The sequence below is a fragment of the Pan troglodytes genome, chromosome X (genome assembly GCF_028858775.2).
Source record: "Pan troglodytes isolate AG18354 chromosome X, NHGRI_mPanTro3-v2.0_pri, whole genome shotgun sequence".
NCBI lineage: Eukaryota > Metazoa > Chordata > Mammalia > Primates > Hominidae > Pan > Pan troglodytes.
This window is the reverse complement of record NC_072421.2, coordinates 71,185,963-71,201,583: the sequence shown is the minus strand read 5'-3', so window position 1 is coordinate 71,201,583 and position 15,621 is coordinate 71,185,963. Positions and strand designations below refer to the sequence as shown.

At 40.8% G+C, this 15,621-nt stretch overlaps 1 non-coding gene across 1 annotated transcript; it reads left to right on the top strand.

The window, feature by feature from the left end:
- The first annotated feature begins 14,768 nt into the window (after nt 1–14,768).
- LOC112207146 (U6 spliceosomal RNA) lies at nt 14,769–14,875 on the top strand. The gene has a single exon (XR_002941614.1). It is a non-coding gene; the product is annotated as a U6 spliceosomal RNA (small nuclear RNA).
- The last annotated feature ends 746 nt before the right edge of the window (nt 14,876–15,621 follow it).

The window sequence follows — 15,621 nt, the reverse complement described above, 5'->3', positions numbered from 1 at the left end:
TTCACACATAACAATATTAACTTTAAATGTAAATGGACTAAATTCTCCAATTAAAAGACACAGACTGGCAAGTTGGATAAAGAGTCAAGACCCATCAGTGTGCTGTATTCAGGAAACCCATCTCACATGCAGAGACACACATAGGCTCAAAATAAAAGGATGGAGGAAGATCTACCAAGCAAATGGAAAACAAAAAAAGGCAGGGGTTGCAATCCTAGTCTCTGATAAAACAGACTTTAAACCAACAAAGATCAAAAGAGACAAAGAAGGCCATTACATAATGGTAAAGGGATCAATTCAACAAGAGGAGCTAACTATCCTAAATATTTATGCACCCAATACAGGAGCACCCAGATTCATAAAGCAAGTCCTGAGTGACCTACAAAGAGACTTAGACTCCCACACATTAATAATGGGAGACTTTAACACCCCACTGTCAACATTAGACAGATCAACGAGACAGAAAGTCAACAGGGATACCCAGGAATTGAACTCAGCTATGCACCAAGCAGACCTAATAGACATCTACAGAACTCTCCACCCCAAATCAACAGAATATACATTTTTTTCAGCACCACACCACACCTATTCCAAAATTGACCACATACTTGGAAGTAAAGCTCTCCTCAGCAAATGTAAAAGAACAGAAATTATAACAAACTATCTCTCAGACCACAGTGCAATCAAACTAGAACTCAGGATTAAGAATCTCACTCAAAGCCGCTCAACTACATGGAAACTGAACAACCTGCTCCTGAATGACTGCTGGGTACATAACGAAATGAGGGCAGAAATAAAGATGTTCTTTGAAACCAACGAGAACAAAGACACAACATACCAGAATCTCTGGGACGCATTCAAAGCAGTGTGCAGAGGGAAATTTATAGCACTAAATGCCCACAAGAGAAAGCAGGAAAGATCCAAAATTGACACCCTAACATCACAATTAAAAGAACTAGAAAAGCAAGAGCAAACACATTCAAAAGCTAGCAGAAGGCAAGAAATAACTAAAATCAGAGCAGAACTGAAGGAAATAGAGACACAAAAAACCCTTCAAAAAATTAATGAATCCAGGAGCTGGTTTTTTGAAAGGATCAACAAAATTGATAGACCGCTAGCAAGACTAATAAAGAAAAAAAGAGAGAAGAATCAAATAGACGCAATAAAAAATGATAAAGGGGATATCACCACCGATCCCACAGAAATACAAACTACCATCAGAGAATACTACAAACACCTCTATGCAAATAAACTAGAAAATCTAGAAGAAATGGATACATTCCTCGACACATACACTCTCCCAAGACTAAACCAGGAAGAAGTTGAATCTCTGAATAGACCAATAACAGGAGCTGAAATTGTGGCAATAATCAATAGTTTACCAACCAAAAAGAGTCCAGGACCAGATGGATTCACAGCCGAATTCTACCAGAGGTACAAGGAGGAACTGGTACCATTCCTTCTGAAACTATTCCAATCAATAGAAAAAGAGGGAATCCTCCCTAACTCATTTTATGAGGCCAGCATCATTCTGATACCAAAGCCTGGCAGAGACACAACCAAAAAAGAGAATTTTAGACCAATATCCTTGATGAACATTGATGCAAAAATCCTCAATAAAATACTGGCAAACCGAATCCAGCAGCACATCAAAAAGCTTATCCACCATGATCAAGTGGGCTTCATCCCTGGGATGCAAGGCTGGTTCAACATACGCAAATCAATAAATGTAATCCAGCATATAAACAGAGCCAAAGACAAAAACCACATGATTATCTCAATAGATGCAGAAAAAGCCTTTGACAAAATTCAACAACCCTTCATGCTAAAAACTCTCAATAAATTAGGTATTGATGGGACATATTTCAAAATAATAAGAGCTATCTATGACAAACCCACAGCCAATATCATACTGAATGGGCAAAAACTGGAAGCATTCTCTTTGAAAACTGGCACAAGACAGGGATGCCCTCTCTCACCGCTCCTATTCAACATAGTGTTGGAAGTTCTGGCCAGGGCAATCAGGCAGGAGAAGGAAATAAAGGGTATTCAATTAGGAAAAGAGGAAGTCAAACTGTCCCTGTTTGCAGACGACATGAATGTTTATCTAGAAAACCCCATCGTCTCAGCCCAAAATCTCCTTAAGCTGATAAGCAACTTCAGCAAAGTCTCAGGATACAAAATCAATGTACAAAAATCACAAGCATTCTTATACACCAACAACAGACAAACAGAGAGCCAAATCATGAGTGAACTCCCATTCACAATTGCTTCAAAGAGAATAAAATACCTAGGAATCCAACTTACAAGGGATGTGAAGCACCTCTTCAAGGAGAACTACAAACCACTGCTCAAGGAAATAAAAGAGGATACAAACAAATGGAAGGACATTCCTTGCTCATGGGTAGGAAGAATCAATATCGTGAAAATGGCCATACTGCCCAAGGTAATTTACAGATTCAATGCCATCCCCATCAAGCTACCAATGACTTTCTTCACAGAATTGGAAAAAACTACTTTAAAGTTCATATGGAACCAAAAGAGAGCCCGCATCGCCAAGTCAATCCTAAGCCAAAAGAACAAAGCTGGAGGCATCACACTACCTGACTTCAAACTATACTACAAGGCTACAGTAACCAAAACAGCATGGTACTGGTACCAAAACAGAAATATAGATCAATGGAACAGAACAGAGCCCTCAGAAATAACGCCGCTTACCTACAACTATCTGATCTTTGACAAACCTGAGAAAAACAAGCAATGGGGAAAGGATTCCCTATTTAATAAATGGTGCTGGGAAAACTGGCTAGCCATATGTAGAAAGCTGAAACTGGATCCCTTCCTTACACCTTATACAAAAATCAATTCAAGATGGATTAAAGATTTAAACATTAGACCTAAAACCATAAAAACCCTAGAAGAAAACCTAGGCATTACCATTCAGGACATAGGTGTGGGCAAGCACTTCATGTCCAAAACACCAAAAGCAATGGCAACAAAAGCCAAAATTGACAAATGGGATCTAATTAAACTAAAGAGCTTCTGCACAGAAAAAGAAACTACCATCAGAGTGAATAGGCAACCTACAAAATGGGAGAAAATTTTCGCAACCTACTCATCTGACAAAGGGCTAATATCCAGAATCTACAGTGAACTCAAACAAATTTACAAGAAAAAAACAAACAACCCCATCAAAAAGTGGGCGAAGGACATGAACAGACACTTCTCAAAAGAAGACATTTATGTAGCCAAAAAACACATGAAAAAATGCTCATCATCACTGGCCATCAGAGAAATGCAAATCAAAACCACTATGAGATATCATCTCACACCAGTTAGAATGGCAATCATTCAAAAGTCAGGAAACAACAGGTGCTGGAGAGGATGTGGAGAAATAGGAACACTTTTACACTGTTGGTGGGACTGTAAACTAGTTCAACCATTGTGGAAGTCAGTGTGGCGATTCCTCAGGGATCTAGAACTAGAAATACCATTTGACCCAGCCATCCCATTACTGGGTATATACCCAAATGACTATAAATCATGCTGCTATAAAGACACATGCACACGTATGTTTATTGCGGCATTATTCACAATAGCAAAGACTTGGAACCAACCCAAATGTCCAATAATGATAGACTGGATTAAGAAAATGTGGCACATATACACCATGGAATACTATGCAGCCATAAAAAATGATGAGTTCATATCCTTTGTAGGGACATGGATGAAATTGGAAACCATCATTCTCAGTAAACTATCGCAAGAACAAAAAACCAAACACCGCATATTCTCACTCATAGGTGGGAATTGAACAATGAGATCACATGGACACAGGAAGGGGAATATCATACTCTGGGGACTGTGGTGGGGAGGGGGGAGGGGGGAGGGATAGCATTGGGAGATATACCTAATGCTAGATGACGAGTTAGTGGGTGCAGCGCACCAGCATGGCACATGTATACATATGTAACTAACCTGCACAATGTGCACATGTACCCTAAAACTTAAAGTATAAAAAAAAAAAAAAAAAAGCTTATAACAACACTGGTTGCATAAAGAAACAGACAAGCAAAAATATAACAAATAAAAACTCTATACTTTAACTTCATCTCCCCACTTTTTAGCAACTTGTTCTTTCTATTTATATCTTATTGTATTGTCTTTGTCTTGAGAAGTTGTAGCTATTATTTTGTTTGGTTTATCTTTTCATCTTTTCACTTAATATATTAGTAGTTTACACACCACCATTACAATGTTATAATATTCTGTATTTTTCTCTGTACTTGCATTACCTGCAGATGATTTCTTATTGCTCATTAACATCCATTTCTTTCAGGTTAAAGAACACTTTTTAGCATTTCTTGTAGAACAGGTTTGGTGTTGATGATATCTCTCAGCTTTTGTTTATCTGGGAGAATCTTTATTTCTCCTTCATGTTTGAAGAATATTTTTGCTGAATATACTATTCTAGAGTAAAAGTGTTTTTTTTTTTCCCTTCAGCACTTTAAATATGTTGTGCCACTCTCTCCTGGTCTGTAAGGTTTTAATTGAAAACTCTGCTGCCAAACATATTGGAGCTTCATTTTATCTTCTTTGTTTCTTTTCCCTTGCTTTTATAATCTATTCTTTATTCTTAACCTTTTGGAGTTTGATTATTAAATGTCTTGTGATAGTCTTCTTTGGATTAAATCTGCTTGGTGTTCGACAACCTTCCTGTACTTGAGTATTGATACTGTTCTCTATACTTTGAAAGTTCTCTGTTATTATCCTATTTAATAAACTTCTATGCCTATCTCTCTCTCTACCTCCTCTTTAAGGCCAACAACAGTTAGATTTGCCCTTTTGAGACTATTTTCTAGATCCTGTAAGCATATCTTATTGTTTTTTTTCTTTTGTATCCTCTTGCTGTGTATTTTCAAATAGCCTGTCTATTTTTTATATATTTTAAGTTCTGGAGTACATGTGCAGAATGTGCAGTTTTGTTACATAGGTGTATATGTGCCCTGGTAGTTTGCTCTACCCATCAACCCATCACCTACATTAGGTATTTCTCCTAACGTTATGCCCCCAACACACCTCACCCCCTGATAGGCCCCAGTGTGTGATGTTTGCCTCCCTATGTCCATGTGTTCTCACTGTTCAACTCCCACTTATGAGTGAGAACATGTGGTGTTTGGTTTTCTGTTCTTGTGATAGTTTGCTGAGAATGATGGTTTCCAGCTTCATCCATGTCCCTGCAAAGGACATGAACTCATCTTTTTTATGGCTGCATAGTATTCCATGGTGTATATGTGCCACATTTACATTATCCAGTCTATTATTGATGAAAATTTGGGTTGGTTCCAAGTCTTTGCTATTGTAAATAGTGCTGCAATAAACATACGTGTGCACGTGTTTTTATAGTAGAATGATTTATCAACTTTTGAGTATATACCCAGTAATGGGATTGCTGGGTCAAATGGTATTTCTGGTTCTAGATCCTTGAGGAATCACCACACTGTCTTCCACAATGGTTGAACTAATTTACACTCCCACCAACAGTGTAAAAACATTCCTATTTCTCCACATCCTCTCCAGCATCTGTTGCTTCCTGACATTTCATGATCGCCATTCTAACTGGCATGAGATGGTATCTCATTGTGGTTTTAATTTCCATTTCTCTAATGATCAGTGATGATGAGCATTTTTTCATATGTCAGTTGGCTGTGTAAATGTCTTCTTTTGAGAAGTGTCTGTTCATATCCTTTGCCCACTTTTTGATGGGGTTGTTTGTTTTTTTTCTTGGAAATTTGTTGAAGTTCTTTGTAGATTCTGGATATTAGACCTTTGTCAGACCTTTGCCTGTTCACTCTGATGATAGTTTCTTTTGCTGTGCAGAAGCTCTTTAGTTTAACTAGATCAGATTTGTCAATTTTGGCTTTTGTTGCCATTGCTTTTGGTGTTTTGCTCATGAAGTCTTTGCCCATGCCTATGTCCTGAATGGCATTGCCCAGGTTTTATTCTAGAATTTTTATGGTCCTAGGTCTTATGTTTAAGTCTTTGATCCATCTTGAGTTGATTTTTGTATCAGGTGTAAGGAAAGGGTCCAGTTTCCGTTTTCTGCATATGGCTAGCCAGTTTTTCCCAACAACATTTATTAAATAGGGAATCTGTTCCCCATTGCTTTTTTTGTGTCAGGTTTGCCAAAGATGAGATGGTTGTAAATGTGTGGTGTTATTTCTGAGGCTTCCATTCTGTTCTATTGGCCTATATATGTGTTTTGGTACCAGTACCATGCTGTTTTGGTTACTGTAGCCTTGTAGTATAGTTTGAAATAAGGTAGCATGATGCCTCCGGGTTTATTTTTCTTGCTTAGGATTGTCTGGGCTATGCAGGCTCTTTTTTGGTTCCATATGAAGTTTAAAGTAGTTTTTTCCAATTCTGTGAAGAAAGTCATTGGTAGCTTGATGGGGATAGCATTGAATTTACAAATTACTTTGGGCAGTATGGCCATTTTCACAATATTGATTCTTCCTATCCATGAGTATGGAATGTTTTTCCATTTGTTTGAGTCCTCTCTTATTTTCTTGAGTAGTGGTTTGTAGTTCTCCTTGAAGAGGTCCTTCACATCCCCTGTAAGTTGTATTCCTAGGTATTTTATTCTCTTTGTAGCAATTGTGAACGGGAGTTCACTCATGATTTGGCTCTCTGTTTGTCTGTTATTGGTGTATAGAAATGCTTGTGATTTTTGCACATTGATTTTGTATCCTGAGACTTTGCTGAAGTTGCTTATCAGCTTAAGGAGATTTTGGACTGAGATGATGGGGTTTTCTAAGTATAAAATCATGTCAACTGCAAAGAAAGACAATTTGACTTCCTCTCTTCCTATGTGAATACCCTTTATTTCTTTCTCTTGCCTGATTACCCTGGCCAGAACTTCCAATACTATGTTGAATAGGAGTGGTGAGAGAGGACATCCTTATCTTGTGCCAGTTTTCAAAGGGAATGCTTCCAGTTTTCGCCCATTTGTATTATATTAGCTGTGGGTTTGTCATAAACAGCTCTTATTATTTGAGATACACTCGATTGTTGCCCAGTTTATTGAGAGTTTTTAGCATGAAGGGGTGTTGAATTTTATCAAAGGCCTTTTCTGCATCTATTGAGATAATCATGTGCTTTTTGTCATCGGTTCTGTTGACGTGATGTATTACATTTATTGATTTGCGTATGTTGAACCAGCCTTGTATCCCAGGGATGAAGATGACTTGATCATGTTGGATAAGCTTTTTAATGTGCTGCTGGATTCGGTTTGCCAGTATTTTATTGAGGATTTTCACATCGATGTTCATCAGGGATATTGGCCTGAAATTTTCTTTTTTTTGTTGTGTCTGTGCCAGGTTTTGGTATCAGGATGATGCTGGCCTCATAAAATGAGTTAGGGAGGATTCCCTCTTTTTCTATTGTTTGGAAGAGTTTCAGAAGGAATGGCACCAGCTCCTTTTTATACATCTGGCAGAATTTGGGTGTGAATCCATCTGGTCCTGGACTCTTTTTGGTTGGTAGGCCATTATTTATTGCCTCAATTTCAGAACCTGTTATTGGTTTATTCAGGGATTCGAGTTCTTCCTGGTTTAGTCTTGGGAGGGTGTATGTGTCCAGGAATTTATCCATTTCTTCTAGATTTTTTAGTTTATTTGTGTAGAGATATTTATAGTATTCTCTGATGGTAGTTTGTATTTCTGTGGAATCAGTGGTGATATCCCCTTTATCATTTTTTATTGCATCTATTTGATTCTTCTCTCTTTTCTTCTTTATAAATCTGGCTAGTGGTCTATCTATTTGTTGATCTTTTCAAAAAACCAGCTTCTGGATTAATTGATGTTTTGAAAAGTTTTTCGTGTCTCTATCTCCTTCAGTTCTGTTCTGATCTTAGTTATTTCTTGTCTTCTGCTAGATTTTGAATTCGTTTGCTGTTGCTTCTATAGTTCTTTTAATATTTATGTTAGCTGGGTAATTTTAGATCTTTCCTGCTTTCTCTTGTGGGCATTTAGTGCTATAAATTTCCCTCTACACACTGCTTTAAAAGTGTCTCAGAGACTCTGGTAAGTTGTGTCTTCATTCTCACTGGTTTCAAAGAGCATCTTTATTTCTGCCTTCATTTTGTTATTTATCCAGTAGTCATTTAGGAGCAAGTTGTTCAGTTTCCATGTAGTTGAGCGGTTTTGAGTGAGTTTCTTAACCCTGAGTTCTAATTTGATTGCACTGTGGTCTGAGAGACTGTTATTATTTCAGTTCTTTGGCATTTGCTAAGGAGTATTTTACTTCCAATTATGTGGTCAGTTTTAGAATAAATGTGATGAGATGCTGAGAAGAATGTATTTTCTGTTGATTTGGGGTGGAGAGTTCTGTAGCTGTCTACTAGGCCCTCTTGGCCCAGACGTGACTTCAAGTCCTGAATACCCTTGTTAATTTTCTGTCTCTTTGATCTCTCTGATGTTGACTGTGGGGTGTTAAAGTCTCCCACTATTATTATGTGGGAGTCTAAGTCTCTCTGTAGGTCTCTAAGAACTTGCTTTAGGAATCTGGGTATTCCTGTATTGGGCGCATATATATTTAGGATAGTTAGCTCTTCTTGTTGCATTGATCCCTTTAGCATTATGTAATGCACTTCTTTGTCTCTTGATCTTTGTTGGTTTAAAGTCTGTTTTACCAGAGATTAGGATTGCAACTCCTGCTTTTTTTTTTTTTTTGCTTTCAATTTGCTTCATAAATATTCCTCCATTCCTTTATTTTGAGCCTATGTGTGTCTTTGCACATGATATCAGTCTCCTGAATACAGCACACTGATGTGTCTTGACTGTCTAATTTGCCAGTCTGTCTTTTAATTGGAGCATTTTGCCCATTTACTTTTAAGGTTTATATTGTTATGTATGAATTTGATCCTGTCATTGTGATGTTAGCTGGTTATTTTGCTCGTTAGTTGATGCAGTTTCTTCCTAGCCTCAATGGTCTTTACAATTTGGTATGTTTTTGCAGTCGCTGGTACCGGTTGTTCCTTTCCATGTTTAGTGCTTCATCCAGGAGCTCTTGTAATGCAGACCTGGTAGTGACAAAATCTCTCAGCATTTGCTTGTCTATAAAGGATTTTATTTCTCCTTTGCTTATGAAGTTTAGTTTGGCTGGCCATAAAATTCTGGGTTGAAAATTATTTTCTTAAAAATGTTGAATATTGGCTCCCACTCTCTTCTGGCTTGTAGGGTTTCTGCAGAGAGATCCACTGCTTCCCTTTGTGGGTAACCCCACCTTTCTCTCTGGCTGCCCTTAAAATTTTTTTCTTCATTTGAACCTTGGTGAATCTGACATTTATGTCTATTATTGATGAAAATTTGGGGTTGCTCTTCTCCAGGAGTATCTTAGTGGTGTTCTCTGTATTTCCTGAATTTGAATATTGGCCATCTTGCTAGGTTGGGGAAGTTCTCCTGGATAATATCCTGAAGAGTGTTTTCCAACTTGGTTCCATTCTTCTCATCACTTTCAGGCACACCAATCAAATGTAGATTTGGTCTTTTCACATAATCCCATACTTCTTGTAGACTTTGTTCATTCCTTCTTATTCTTTTTTCCCTAATTTTGTCTTCTCTCTTGATTTCATTAAGTTGATCTCCAATCGCTGATATCCTTTCCTCCACTTGATTGATTCAGCTATTGAAACTTGAGTATGCTTCACGAAGTTCTCGTGATGTGTTTTTCAGCTCCATCAGGTCATTTATGTTCTTCTTTACACTGGTTACTTTAATTAGCAATTCTTCTAACATTTTTTCAAAGTTCTTAGCTTCCTTGCATTGGGTTAGAACATGCTCCTTTAGCTCAGAGGAGTTTGTTATTACCCACCTTCTGAAGCCTACTTCTGTCAATTCGTCAAACTCATTCTCCATCCAGTTTTGTTCCCTTGTTGCCGAGGAGTTGTGATCCTTTGGAGGAGAAGAGATGTTCTGGCATTTGAAATTTTCAGCCTTTTTGTACTGGTTTCTCCCCATCTTTCTGGATTTATCTACCTTTTGTCTTTGATGTCGGTGACCTTCAGATGGGGTCTTTGAGTGTACATGCTATTCCTTTCTGTTTTTTTGTTTCCCTTCTGACACTCAGGCCCCTCTGCTTCCAGTCTGCTTGGGTTTTCTGGAGGTCTACTCCTGACCCTGTTTGCCTGGGTATCACCAGCAGAGGCTGCAGAACAGCAAAGATTGCTGCTTGATCTTTCCTCTGGAAGCTTCCTCTCAGAGGGGCCCCTGCCAGATGACAGTCAGAGCTCCCCTGTATGAGGTCTCTGTCGGCCCCTACTGGGAGGTGTCTCCCAGTCAGGAGACACGGTGGTCAGGGACCCACTTGAGGAGGCAGTCTGACCCTTAGCAGAGCTTGAATGTTCTGCTGGGGGGTCCGCTGCTCTCTTCAGAGCCATCAGGCAGGGATGTTTAAGTCTTCTGAAGCTCCACCCACAGCTGCCTTTTTCCCCAGGGGCTCTGTCTAAGGGAGATGGGAGTTTTATCTATAAGTCCCTGACTGGAGCTGCTGCCTTTTTTTCAGAGATGGCCTGCCCGGAGAAGGGAAATCTGGCAGTCTGGCCACAGCAGCCTCCCTGAGCTGCAGTGGGCTCTGCCCAGTTTAAACTTCCCAGCGGCTTTGTTTACACTGTGAGTGTAAAACTGCCTGCTCAAGCCTCAGCAATGGCGGACGCCCCTCCCCCTACCAAGCTGGAGCATCCCAGGTTAATCTCAGACTGCTGCTGTGCTGGCAGTGAGACTTTCAAGCCACTGGATCTTAGTTTGCTGGGTTCCATGGGGGTGAAACCCGCCAAGCCAGACCACTTGGCTCCCTGGCTTCAGCACTCCTTTCCAGGGGAGTGAACGGTTCTCTCTCGCTGGGGTTCCAGGCACCACTTCGATATGGAAAAAAAATAACTCCTGCAGCTAGTTTGGTGTCTGCCCAAATGGTTGCCCACTTTTGTGCTTAAAACCCAGGGCCCTGGCTGGGTAGGCACTGGAGGGAATCTCCTCGTTTGTGGGTTGTGAAAACCATGGGACCAGAAGAGTATCTGTGTCATAGTTCCTCAGGCTCAGTCCCTCATGGCTTCCCTTGAGTGGGGCAGAAAATTCCCTGACCCCTTGAGCTTCCTGGGTGAGGTGACACCCCACCCTGCTTTGGCTGGCACTCCATGGGCTGCACCCACTGTCCAATTGGTCCCAATGAGATGAATCAGGTACCTCAGTTGGAAATGCAAACATCACCCACCTTCTGCGTCGATCTCACTAGGAGATGCAGACTGGAGCTGTTCCTATTTGGCCAACTTGCTAGTAACCCATAGCCTGTCTTTTTAAGCTATAAATTCTTTTTTCTGCTTGATCAATTCGGCCACTAAGAGACTCTGATGCATTCTTTGGTATGTTAGTTGCATTTTTACCTCCAAGATTTCTACTTGATTCTTTTAATTATTTTCATTTCTTTGTTAAATTGATCTAATGAGATTATGAATTTCTTTTCTGTGTGTTATCTTGAATTTCTTTGCGTTTTCTATAACAGCTATTTTGAATTCTCTATCTGAAAGGCCTCTTTCTCTCCAAGATTGGCCCTTCATGTCTTATGTAATTTGCTTGGTGAGTTCATGTTTTCCTGGATGATCTTGGTGCTTGTGGATGTTTGTTGGTTTGTAGGCATTAATGAGTTAGGTATTTATTGCAGCTTTCAAAGTCTGGCCTGTTTGTACCCATCCTTCTTGGGAAAACTTGTCAGGTATTTGAAGGGACTTGGGTATTGTGATCTATGTTTTGGTCATTTCCGTATCTTCCTTAGAGGGGACCCTAAGCCCAGTAGTGCTTTGGTTCTTTCAGACTCTTAGGTACCACCTTGTGGTCATGGATAAGTTCCAGAAGTATTCGCTGGTTTATCAAACAGAGACTTTTTTTCCCTTATGTTCTTTCATAAAATTGGAGTCTCTCTCTCTCTCTGTGCTGAGCTGCCTGAAGCCGAGGGATGAGTAACACAATCACCACTGTGGCCACCACTACTGCGACTGCAGTGTGGATGACCTCAAGCCAGCACAGCACTGGGTTTTGGCCAAGGCCTGCTGTAACCACTACCTGGCTACCACCTATGATTACTTAAGGCTGTAGGGCTCTACAATTAACAGGTGATCAAGCCAGCCAGTGTTATGCTATTCTCTCCAGGGTGGCTAGTTTCCTGAACCCCACGTGGGTCCAGATATGCTTTCTGGGGGCCAGGGCCTGGAATTGGCAACTTTAGAAAGCCACCTGGTCCTCTATTCTACTGTGGCTTAGTTGGCACCAAAATCACAAGACAATATCTTTCTCTTCCCTTTCTTCCCTCCCCTTTCTCCAGGCAGAGGAATCTCTCCCTTTGTCCACCACCACCATGGTCTCATGAAGATTACAGCCAGGGTATCACTGATGTTTACTTAATGCCCAACAACTCAGCAGTCATCTTGTCATGAATGTTACCAGGTCTGGGACTCACCCTTCAAGGTAGTGGGCTCCTCTCTGGCCCAGAACAGGTCCAGAAATACCATCCAAGGCTAAAGCCCTTGATTGGGGGACCCCAAGATCCCTTTAGGTGCTCTTTCCCACTCTGGCTGAGCTTATACATAAAGCTGCAAAACAAATTCATTTTTAATCCTTTCCTCTTTTCTCAAGCAGAAGAATTCTCTCCTTGTTAATGCACACTTCAAGCCAGCGAGTCTCAGAATCTCACCTGAGGCCCACAGCATGTACTACCTGATTACCACTGCTGATTTTTCAGGGCCCAAGGGATCTTTATTTAGCATATAATGACTTCTCCAAGGACTTGATCCTTCTTTTAGAGGCAATGGGTTCCCCTCTGCCCCAGGGTGTCTCTAAGAATGTTTTCTGGGAGCTAGGGTCTGGATTGGGGGCCTTATGATTCTGCCCAGTTCCCTATTCTGCCATGGCTAAGCTTGTATCCAAATCGCAAGACAAAGTCCTTTTTACTTTTCTCTCTCCTCTGCTCAAGCAGAAGGAAGAGGTCTCTTTTGGAGCTGCAAACTGTGCTGTATGGTGCTAGGAGAGGGGTGATAGAAACACTCCCCTAGCCACCCCTGTTAACGCCTCACTATGTCACATGTCACCCACATCAACTGGCTCTGAACCCAGAACAGCACTGGGACTTGTGTAGGAATTTCAGATCTTATGGCTAAGCCTTTCAAGTTTATTTAGAACCCAGAGCACTTTAGCCTCTGAAGGTGAGACTTGCCAAAACTCAAGTTCCCACCACTGGTATGTGTGATTCTCCTCTGATTAGGGCTGGTCTAACTGCTCGCTGCCTGGGGCTCTACTGAGTTCTGCTTAGTGTTGGAAGCACTAAGTTCCGATGTAAAATCTCACAATTGCAGTGCTCTTCACCACCCCACCCCACCCCCAACTCTAAGTGCATAAATTTTCAGTCCATACCACATGGCCACTGCCAGGGGATGGGGAAAAAGTGGTGTCAGCCATTCAAAACTGTGTTTTCTACCCTCTTCGTGGCTCTCTCAGTGATATGAAGTTAAAGCCAGGTACTGTGATTGTTCATCTGACTCTTGGTTCTTTAGAAGGTGCTTTTTGTGTAAATATTAACCTCTGGGATCCTAGCTACAGGGGAACCCTGGATATTTGAACTGGCAGAAGGATCTGACCAGAGAGTAAGCAGAGGCAGAGCTTCAGCCAGTGCAGAGCCCATGGGCTTTTGTGCACAGGGCAACTGTAGCAGGGCACAACCATAGGTGCCTGTCCCCTAGGGCACCCATCATCCTCCAAGTTGCTCTAGCCCCAAGTGACTGCTAGGCTAGGAAAAAGCAGGGCCATCATCATCGTAGGAACAGGGCATGTCTGTTCTGCAGGCCCTCCAGATGCTCCCAGGTTTCCTATCTGTCTATTCTAAAGGAGCATGTGCACAGCACAGCCTCTGCTGCCCAGCCTGAGAGCTTTGCTCCAACTGAATAATTTCCCTGTGGCCTGGCAGCACTTTGGATTTCACAACTCAGCCAGAGTGTGACCATGAAGGTCCAGAGTACAAAGTAATGGTGCCCCAGGGTTGTGGTACACAGCTTAGGAGTGCCAAGATAATATCTGTGGTCAGCATTCAAGCAGGAGAAGGGCCCCCACTGTCAGAGCACTGAGAGGGATGAAACACACAGATTCATGGGCTGGTCCATGAGCAGGGTGTTTCTCCTACCACAGGGCCCATCTGAAAATAGTGTGACCTAGCTCTCTGCTGCAACCTCTGCCTGACAGTGCCCCATGGCACAGACCACCTAACAAAGGAAATGCAGACATGATGTCAGTGATTGGAGAGGGCTCCCCCAAGGCCCAGGAGTGGACCTAGTGAAGGAGTCACCTTTCTCTCTCCCATAACTACAAAGCATGGCTACCAGTGTGAGGCAATACAAAAAGGCTGCCTGGCTAAGAGCCTATCTTCTGGCCATTACTCTTAAATATTGTAGGTAGCAGTTGTCATTCTTTGGATTTCATGTAAGGATTTTTTGTAAGGCTGGTATAGTTGCATAAAATTCTCTCAGCACTTGCTTGTCTTTGAAGATACGCAAGTTCTACCAACATACACCCCTGTGAAACAAAGGACAACAATCCAGCCACAAATAAACATCCTTTACAGAGTCTTGGCCTTCTGAAAACATTATAAAAGAAAGTAAACTGACTACACTCAACTTACCAGACAGTTAAAGAAACATGAGTCTTTGCAGATGAGAAAAAAATCAGTGCAAGGTGCTCACTACAGCAGCACATATACTAAAATTGGAAGAATACAGAGAAAATGAGCATGGTCCCTATGCAAGGATGACAGGTAGATTTGTGAACCATTACATGTTAAAAAATCTTACGTTTTCATAAAAACAGAATCAATGCAAAAACTCTAGCAATTCAAAAAACTAGAGTAGCCAGAGTAGTGCCTTACCTCCAAAGAAGCCCACTAGATCCCCAGCAATGGTTCTCACCTAGACCGAAATGACTAAAAAATTTACTGAGAATTTTGTAATATAATTGGAAGGATTATCAGAAGAATAGACCAAGCTGAGGAAAGAAGCTCAGAACTAGAAGACCAGTTCTTTGAATCAAGTCAGCCAGACACAAATAAAGATAAAAGAATTTAAAAATTGAACAAAACCTCTGACAAATATTGGCTTATGTAAAGAGATCAAACCTACAACACATTAATATTCCTGAGAGAGATGAGATAATGAGCACCCTGAAAAATATCATTGAGGACGTAGTCCATAAAAATTTATCTAGTCTCACTAGAGCAGTGTACATGCAAATTCAAGAAATACAGAGAATCCCTGCTAGATACTATACAAGACAACCGTCACTAAGGCACATAGTCATCAGATTCAAGAAAGTCAATGTGAAATTAAAAAATCTTATAGGAGGCTGGAGAGAAGGTTCAGGCCATGTACAAAGGAAACTTCTTCAAGCCAGCAGTAGAATGCTTAGTAGAAACTTTACAAGACAGAAAAGATTGGGGCCTATTTTCAACATCCTTAAAGAAAAGAATTTTCAACGAAGATTTTATTTCCCATCAAATTAAGCTTCTTTAGCAAAGGAGACTTAAAATTCTTCA